This window comes from Helicoverpa zea, chromosome 13 (assembly GCF_022581195.2).
Source record: "Helicoverpa zea isolate HzStark_Cry1AcR chromosome 13, ilHelZeax1.1, whole genome shotgun sequence".
NCBI lineage: Eukaryota > Metazoa > Arthropoda > Insecta > Lepidoptera > Noctuidae > Helicoverpa > Helicoverpa zea.
In genome coordinates, this window is record NC_061464.1 from 4,843,408 (window position 1) to 4,853,324 (window position 9,917).

Here is a 9,917-nt window from a genome sequence, read left to right on the forward strand (position 1 = left end):
GCGATATTTATAAATACCACCCACTCCTTGTTAAAACCCAATTTGGTAATCTTCGGCAGCGCTTTCGCACAAGGGGTTTTTCCGAGCGTTTTTCTGTTCTTTCTCCTGTTTGTACTGGCACTGTGTACGAGAAAACAATAATTTGCAACTATCAGTATGAAAGATGACGTTAAATATTATATTAAACGACAGATGTTTGCTGCTCGTGATGTGTTTTACCATTTATACGCTCAATTTTGCTAGGCGCGACAAAAAGTATGAAAGCGCTGTTAGGAGACGAATGTAAATGATTCGATGCTGAATTTGCGCTCATGATAAACGGCAGTTTTCAGTTAACCAGTTTGTTATCTTGTTTGTGAACTCAGGCCGTTGTCTGAAGAGGGTTAGAGTAATAATGCAGTGGTGTACAGTTGTAAATACAACTGTTTGGAAGTAAGTTGTAATGTGGGAACATGGTTGATTTCACTATGAAACTGGATGTTAGCACTTTATTGTTTTTGTATGAAGTTTTACTGCAGTTGTATGACTAAAATACGATACTAAACATTTATAGAGTTCCAACTAATGAATAGTGTACGACTCCATCATAATAATTATTGATCTCTTGTCCTCTATCAAGAATCATTCAAAACTTATGTATAGTTTGTTTATTTCAGACGTTCTCGTGTGTACAAATGGTTTTCAAGTAACTTCACTATTTCCTTCAGATCATCTATGCTTCAGAGAAACTCTTTATATCTGTTAGCTATGGAAAAAACTTACTGTCTTCCCATTTAGCATGCCTATCTACCTGCTAACAATATCAGCTCCGTGCATTAAGATTTCTGTAGCCCCAAATCTTAGGTACTACTACCATACGGCCAACTGAAATAACATTCAACTATAAGAGGAATCCACCACAAGCATGATTACTTCAGCCCATCTTCCGAGTGACTGGACAAGTCCAATCTCGTGGTTGCAAGGTGCATCGCATTGCATGCAGATCAAAGGCACATGCAATCTTGGACTCACAAAGCTATGCTGCATCGTTAGGGAATTTTGTAAAGGTTATGTTAACTCAAGTAGAAGCATGTTGGTATGTTAGTTGCTAGGGCTAAATTCTGCAAAAAATATTCACACTGTTACGTTCACAAAGGCTGTTTTTTTTCATAACTTGCTTATATAAGCGCTTTAAGTCGAATAACTATTTATCTTTGTGATAATATAGGTAACATCTACATTCGATGAGCCATAGATGATACATAGGCGTTATTAACTTTCAAATTAATTGTAACTGTAACTATCGTATCTTTATCGTGAACAGTGAAGTGGTTAGAATTATGTAAGTAAACTAATTAAAACTTGCCACATTTCTAGGTAAAAATTACAATAAACCCAGAAAAGGACGAGGCACTATTTCTAAAGACTACTTCCACAAGTTTACGGTACCAATAAGTTTTTCCCAGAACACATCGACTTTCATAGCTTCGAGCTAAAGCTGGTTTATAGAATAAAACAATTTTATATACTTACTGCGATTCGAGATTAACGTGATCTGACCCCGCCCCTTGACAAGGAAAATATTATTAATGGATGCTAAGAGTTATGAGTGTAATATATCTTCTATAGTAACATTATAAAGCTGAAGAGTTTGTTTGACCACGCCAATTACAGGAAATACTGGACATTACTAGACACGCCTATTTATTGAAAAGGGCTATAAGATGATCATCATTTATATTATATTAACTACAGCACTTTCACACTAGCAGATTTTTGACACGAAATGGACCGTATATGAGCGACTCATTTTCTCGATTTTTTGCAACGGTAGTTATCAATTATTTGCCACCTACACCAATGAGCGATGTGGAAAAAACTAAACGGAAAATTCGCTGGTTGGCACTGTTGGTAATTTTAAGGATTTATTAAAAACAATCTATAATGTCAATTACTAACACTACAGTCACGCACGTTGATTGACAACTAGACTAGATTTGTAGACATATCGTGTAGTGTGATTTCAACTGTGAATGTAAAAGCCCGAGATTCCTGTTGGGTTATAAAGTCAGCGGAATCGAAATGTTATCTCTTTAACTCTTAAATAACCTAGTTACAGCAACCTAGTTAACATTTGATTTCATTGTATCTATATGTATTAATTAGTTAACTTAGCAAAAAGCATATTAAATGATAAACGTGGATCATGTATTATTTTATAGGTACTTTAGGGTTATTTATGAATCCACCTTACTTTTTTACCTAAATCCGATTTTGCGACGATTTTCAGTGAAATTTATCTGTCTGTCTGGCATTCACGCCAAAACTACTGGACCGATTAAAATAGGTAAACAGAATGTTCGGAGTGAAACCTGAGAAAGAAAACCGGTTGCCCGTGAAGCTCGTTAGGTATTCATTACTCTATAAAAGTTTTTTTCAAATCATTGTTTTTATTCCTAACAACCCGTTTCAACCCTTGTTAGCAAAAATCGCTAGCTTAAAGACCTCTACTTAAGTGGGTATACTCCGTCACTGTTCCCGACTGTGATGGATTAAAGATACGAGCAAACGCTCGTTACAAACATATTATATACGGAACCAGCTTGTGGGGTGAATTAATGTGTATGTTAGGCCCCATTGTTAGGGCTGCGGGATTGTTGGAAAAAGTTACCGCGGCCCTAGTACATAAAGGGCTTAAGAAGGAACATGATGGGTTTTAGTCAGTAAGAGTCTGACACTTACGCTGCTGACCCACAGCGGGAGGAGTCATTTGATGATTTCACATGTAAAAAAATTGCTCATTATATAGTAGTTCATTTTTTTTTCAACCGACTTCCCAAAAAGAAGAAGACTCTCAACTTGAATATTTGTTTTTTGATTACCAAATGTTGGGTGTAGTGTTTGCTAAGTTTGAATAATCACAATTCAACTAACATTAATTTCTTCAGATAATAAGTATTAAATATACACAGTAGGGTCATTAAATATCTGGTACTCTTCAGGGTGAACTTCGAGTGGAGCGGAAAATTATAAATACAAAATGATTTTTTTTACCTAAGCTACCATGAGGGGTGATTTTATGATTCTTATAATTTACCTCAAAGTATTTTTGTTATCTTTCTTAAACTCCGGATATTCTTTTCATCCATTCATCCCATTAGACTGGTTCAGCTTGTAACATATGTATTTCGCTGAAACCAACAATTTTATCCTATTTTACCACAGAAAAATGCATCGTATTTTCCTAAATACAAAGTAAAACGAGCATACGGTAATCCAAATATGTAAGTTGTATCAAAACAAAGGCACACTTTGCCGTTGGGATATGATAGCAAAATAAATAAAACTACCAAATCCCGGTGGAGGCTTCAGGGAGGCGCATTTCAGACTGCAGCCCCGAGACGTGACATAATAGGGATGTGACATTTTATTACATTTTGCTAAATACATCGATATTTATTGAAGGTGTTTTGAAGTAAAATAACGGTCAAACATGTCTTGTACCGCCTGGTAACCTAGTCTTGTCAGAGCTTAATTCTAGATTTAAACCAACTACTGTGTCACCTTCATAATTTAGCCACCAAGTAAATCGATGCCTAACCTAAAAAGTCAAACTTCTACAAAAACATCATATCCGTGCGACCCTGCCAGGATTCGAACCTGGAATCTTCTGATCCGTAGTCAGACGCGTTATCCATTGCGCCACAGGGCCTATTCTTTATCAAACCTAAAACCACACTAGAATCACAGTATCCATATTTTTTTTCTTTTTGTTTTCCGAAAGCTGTTTCTGGCTCGTTTCCAAATAACCACTCTGCTTTAGAACAGCTAGCATCTTGCCAGTGCATTCATTAGCTAGGAAACAAGCAATTACTTTAATGAAAAACATTCATAAATAACAGTTCTCTCTTTTATTAATTCTGATTCTACATTCTACCTACTCATAATTTTTCTTTTAAATTCTGATTGTGCTACACAAAATCAAGAATTAAATTTCGTGATAAGGTAGGTAGCCAATCCGCGGTTATATTCAAGTTCTGATATTTCCTAATTCAACTCCCGAACAAATCTCCTTTCTTTTGCTATACCCGTACCAAATTTCCTACGCCTTATTCGGCTACTATCGGATAAAATACCAAACAAGCTCACATCAGTACCTAGTCCTACTTTAAAGTAAGCATTTCACTGATTTGCATATCTATCACTCTACAACACAGTCTGACAATCATCTATTTATAGCCATGTGACAGTGACGAGCGGACACATAATTGACAAGACTGCATCGTGCTGCTGTGGTTTCCGACCGCAGCGGTATGATGCTCGAGAAGGTTCGAGTCCCTGTGGTTAACGCGGGTCTATGGTGTATTTACTGCGAATTTGTATGATATAGCCCCGTTTTTCTAAGGAATGTTTCATAGAGTTAGGCCCAAACTCACCGATTGCATAAACGGCCGTTTTCTCAAAGAAATTGTTTTCTTAAAAATAACTGTTTTTGAACTTTGATAATTGAACGTTGATAGTGAAGCTGCCTAACAGTGAAAGAAAAATTCGAAGCAAACAGTGGTTTTAAGAAAACTGACGTTTTGGGCCACTTAAGCTGCAGTTAGGCAAGGATAGAAAGTATTTTTTTAATTTACAAAGTCGTCTTCAAAGTAGCTGTTTTGGTTATGACAACTATCGTACCTATATACCTATGTGTGTGTATCATAAATATGTGGTTTTCACAGTACAAGCCCGAATCTGAAAGCGAAATTTCTATATGATTAAGACTTTACACATATCGCAATAAATCAGATTTTCTCACAAAATTTTCAGCACTTAAAACCTGTGAATTTCCTAATCAACGAACTTTATAGCTTTTTTATAGAAGAAGGTTTTCCCTGATCAAATAGCGAGGTACTCGATCGTCTTTTTCATCAGTTCTATTGATCATCCTCCTTTTTGTTAAGGAGTCAGCAGAATTCAAAGGGCTTTGTTAGTACTGTTGCGAAGTTACAATGACAATAAATTGATTTGATTTTGTGATACTTCTTTCATTGGTGTATTTGGCTTTTATATTGTAGGATGAAAAAATAAGGTCCGTATTTTTGGATATCGACCAAAATAAAACTTGGTTTAGATCTCTAAAAACACATTCATAGTTTTAGGAAAACCATGCATACAACTGTCCAAGGGATTTTTTTTATGACAGAAAAGACTTAAAACCTTTATTTATTTATTTATTTTATTTAGTATTAAGGCACATCAACATCATAAACACAAACATTTATAAAAGACACGAAACAGAGACATATAGCAAGTGTTTACGACAATTACAGACGTGCACAACATTCAAAACAAACTAGAAGAAAAATACAGTTTTCACGTTACAAAAATATAAAGAAACACAAAAACAACTACAATTTACACAATATTTATGGCACTTAATTTCCTTAATTATATTAACTATAGTGACCTACACATTGACCCCTACATTGGTTTGTACTACCGCTTCTGTTTTTCCTTCGTTTATGATCTTTGATCTAAAACGTGAAGGATGGTCGTGAAAGATATCCAAGTCATAAAGTTTGCACCATTTATTGTATGTTGACGTTAATCTTGCTATGGGAGAATTCATGCCCAAATTTGTTCTACATCGAGGGACTTTGAAAAATGTCAAGTTTTTCCTCCGAGCATTAAGTTTAGGTACGTTTATTTCAATGCGCTCAAGTAATCCATCAGCTTTGAAGGCACCGCTGACAATGCTCTGCAAGCACATCAAGTCTATCATGCGTCGGCGTAGGCGCAAGCTTGATATACGGAAAAAACGGAGTCTTTCGTCATACGAGCACCTTGAGCTGATGCCAGTAGCAAAAAAAGCAAGTTGACGCGTAAAAGATCTTTGTATAGACTCGATGCGATCGGAATGAACCATGTAATAAGGATTCCATATGACACTTCCAAACTCGAGTACACTACGTACAAAAGCGTTATAAAGCACAATTTTGGAGGTCATGTGTTTAAAGTCCTTCGTGTTGCGCCTGATAAAACCTAACATTTTAGCAGCTTTTTGAGTAATGTTATCGCAATGTGGAACAAAACTTAACGTAGAGTCGAGAATCACTCCCAGGTCACGAAGTTGGCTAACTACAGCAATCCTTTCGGTATTGATGTAGTAACCAGACTCCAGCACCTTTCTCTTCCTTGTGAATCGAATATGTTGACATTTAGTAGCGTTAAGCATTATTTTGTTAGCACAACACCATGCATGGATACCGTCCAACTTTAGATTAAGTACCTGCATCTCGATTTTAACAAAAGTACTATCAAAAATTCCATAACAATATACCTACTTATAAAAATGCCGGTTAAAACAATATCATAAATCCAAACATTCATCAAAAAGAAAATGTCACTATAACGCTTACATACCTTACGACTTATTTTAGAATGTGATTCCACCAAAAATGCAAAAGTCATAAATCCCGCAAAATAATACCTCATCCCGTCGTACATGTCCCATCTCTATCTCGACAGTCACCGTGTGCAGCGGTGACCCCGCGATACCCGGAATTAGGCCCGGTATCCACCAAAGCGGAGAGGAGGGGAGACGAGAGGACATGTGCCGCGAAGCTGGCAGGTTATTTCCACCAAAGCGGAGAAGAGATGCGTTGCAGAAAGGAGATGTGAGCTGTGTGTAGCAGAGATGTGAGCTGTGTGTAGCTCTGTCTAAGAAAGCAGCCAGTCAATTGAATGACGTTTCGGGACGGGCGAGGCGCGCGGAGAAGGCAGCGGGGTCAGCGCAGCCCGGCCGCCCGACTAGACACTTCTCCGCTTTGCCACGCCGCTTGCTCGCTCGCAGCACAAAATTCTTTATAAAAATGAGACATCTCCTCTCCTCTCCGCTTGACCTATTTCCACCAAAGCTAAGCGGAGAAGAGATGTGGAAATAACGAAATCGGATTGGTTTATTCAAACACATCTCCTCTCGTCTCCTCTCCGCTTTGGTGGATACCGGGCCTTAGATTTGTAAGCTATCACAGCTCTACCAGGTCAGCCTCGGATATTATACCCGGTTTAAAATAATACCTTCAGATAACATAAAACCAAACAAAACACTTACCATACCATACCATATCATTAAAAACAAAACACTTACCTAACGTTGATTTTTCGAATGTGATTCCACCAAAAAAAAAACAAAAGTTATAAACCCCGTAAAATAATACTCCATCCCGTCGTACATGTCCCATCCCTAGCTCGACAGTCACCGTGTGCAGCGGTGACCCCGCGATACCCGGAATTAGATTTGTAAGCTATCACAGCTCTAGCAGGTCAGCCCCGGATATTATACCCGATTTAAAACAATGCCTGTAGATAACACCCGGGTATACAAATGTCATGTGTGGTTCTGGTGATTATTGTTTTAGGATTTAGGGGAATGTAAGAGAGGTATAATTTATTAAGGTATTTTTTTTCGTTTTGCTTATAGGGCGAAACTTCACTGACAAAATAAACGTGCGTTTATCTTAAAACAACTGTTCACTTTGAAAATTGGATGTGAAAACTCCTTTTGAGCAGGTGGTTAAAGAAAACCGACTTTTATGCTGTCGGTTAACTCGGGCGTTAAGCTATATTAGTACAAGTTTACTGAAAAAATGAAAGGTGCGTTTATCTTAAAACAACTGTTTACTGTGAATTTACACGTCAGAGTATACATTTCTTTTAAAATATCGGACAAACTTAAGCCTCAGTTAATGAAATGGCAATGAGCAGAACTGCTAATGCCTGATTACAAGAAACGATTTGTTTAGCTTAGGGATAGTAATTCTTAAAACTGCGCGATGTCATGAGCATAAGTGGCCATTTGTGGATGAAGTAAAAATATTTTTTATAACATAACATATTTTGTTTTGTTGCTAATTGTTATTACATATAACATATTTTGTTTTTAGATCCTAAGCACAGAATTCATGTCGAGTTTTATGAAAAAAACAATAATATTGAGAAATGTTATAATTATGATGGAATCCGTATAAATACTAATAACAGATTGCTTAAGGACAATTTTCAAATAAGTAATCCAAAAATGATAACAAACAAAATCTTTTAAAAATCATCACAAGAATTATCTTTCCCCTAAAAAAAACACAACAACTTGTAAACATACAGGAACTCGGAGCGAACTTTCTCGAACTTTGATGAAAAACCTTGTCCATATTTTGGGACTAAAGGAAATTTAATGTAAGTACGTACAAATTTTGTACGTTGTACCTTAAGGGGCTTGCTCCAATAAAACTTTTTTAATAACGTTCCTTATTTTATCTCATTTATCCATCGATATTGTTAGGTAAGATTACTAGGTCAAGACATTGTCAAAAGTGGGACAGATTAAGACAAATCATTAATTTTTACTGCTCAAATAAATAGGCTTTTTATTTAACATCAAGCCTAGTTTATCCAAAATAATTATTTTATAAGTATTTACTATGTTCAACTGTTTTAAGAAAAAAATATTTTTCAAGGGATAAATCCAACGTTTTGGAGTGGAACTCACAGGGCCCTGTGGCGCAATGGATAACGCGTCTGACTACGGATCAGAAGATTCCAGGTTCGAATCCTGGCAGGGTCGCATCATATTTTTATTTTCTACTATTTCTTCTATATTTATTTACTATTTTTTCTTGAAATGTCATTGAGTAATATGAATAGTGTTTCTTGGAGGTCAAAACTAAATCAATATTTATTGTGCAATACATAGAATTATTTATAAGTGTTTAGGTATAATTTAAAAAAAGTATAGTTTAAAGAGTTTAATTTAAAAATAGTGTAGTAAAGTAAAAAAATACTTTGTGTGTATTATTGATTTTCTCTTATTTTAGAATATCCCTTCCTATGTCAAGTGGAATCTCTCAAAAAACATAGCCATAAAAAATAAAACATTCATTTTTGTACCATAAACCCCCATTTTACTGTCATAACTTTTTATGTACCAACTTAGCATCAATCCAAGGGTTAGAATCGACAATAAAACCATTACGACGTTCTACATGTACCATATAATGTAATAAATGATTATTTATATGGTACTTGTACATATTAAAGAAATGTCAACATTCCTTAGTAGGTTTTGAAGGGCTGAAAATTTAAGTTGGCTGAGTATTTTTACCTTATGTGAAAAATAATTTAAGTACCTATAATTCGATATCCGTCAAAATAGAGATTTGATTGAAGAGGCATTTTTTTTATTATTTTGATATAAAACATCAAAAACATTTATCATAAAGGCGATTTCTAACAAATTACAGTAAGAGTTATCACTTTCTTCAAAAAACTTTGAGTTAGAACTTAATAAAAACGGCAATGATTTCTTAGATTCTCTTTTTATGATTTTTCAAAAAAAAAATGACAGTGAACATTAACAGCGTTACTTTGTCCTCAGAGTCTATCGTGAAATATAATATACTGACGAATCTACCGATTGCAACGCTGCAGCAGCTAATTTTAAGACACCATTAATTAGGGTAAGTTCTAATCAATGCCAAAATCAAAACACAAAAAAAGCTTTATTTCCAACTTGTGAAGGTAATAAACTGATAAGGGTGTTCCAAATTACTGTCAAGGCGTCCTACCAAGCGCTACACTGGTAGCCACAAAAACCAGGACACGTTATAAGAAAGAGGCTGGGCGTACGACCATAAATCAAGTTGCGTAGTCCAAAGAAATGTAACTACGATCTTTGTTTTTATCTCACAGCATAGATTTGCAAGCGTGTGCTGACGTTAATGTTATAGGGAGATTGGGTAAGGATATTTTTGTGGGAAGATATGGGGACGTTGCTATGTAGGCATGTTTATGTTGGAACCATAGACTATCTATTAGATACAGAGTTAGTATTACTCGTATAAAATTGACTACTCTATATTTGCATATTATATTGTCTAGTCTATCCCGTTGAC

The 9,917-nt window shown here is 35.7% G+C and overlaps 2 non-coding genes across 2 annotated transcripts; one reads left to right on the top strand and one right to left on the bottom strand.

The window, feature by feature from the left end:
- Positions 1-3,618: 3,618 nt before the first annotated feature.
- Positions 3,619-3,691, bottom strand: Trnar-acg. Its single transcript has one exon. It is a non-coding gene; the product is annotated as a tRNA-Arg (tRNA).
- A 4,826-nt stretch (positions 3,692-8,517) lies between these two features.
- On the top strand, positions 8,518-8,590 carry Trnar-acg. The gene has a single exon. It is a non-coding gene; the product is annotated as a tRNA-Arg (tRNA).
- The last annotated feature ends 1,327 nt before the right edge of the window (positions 8,591-9,917 follow it).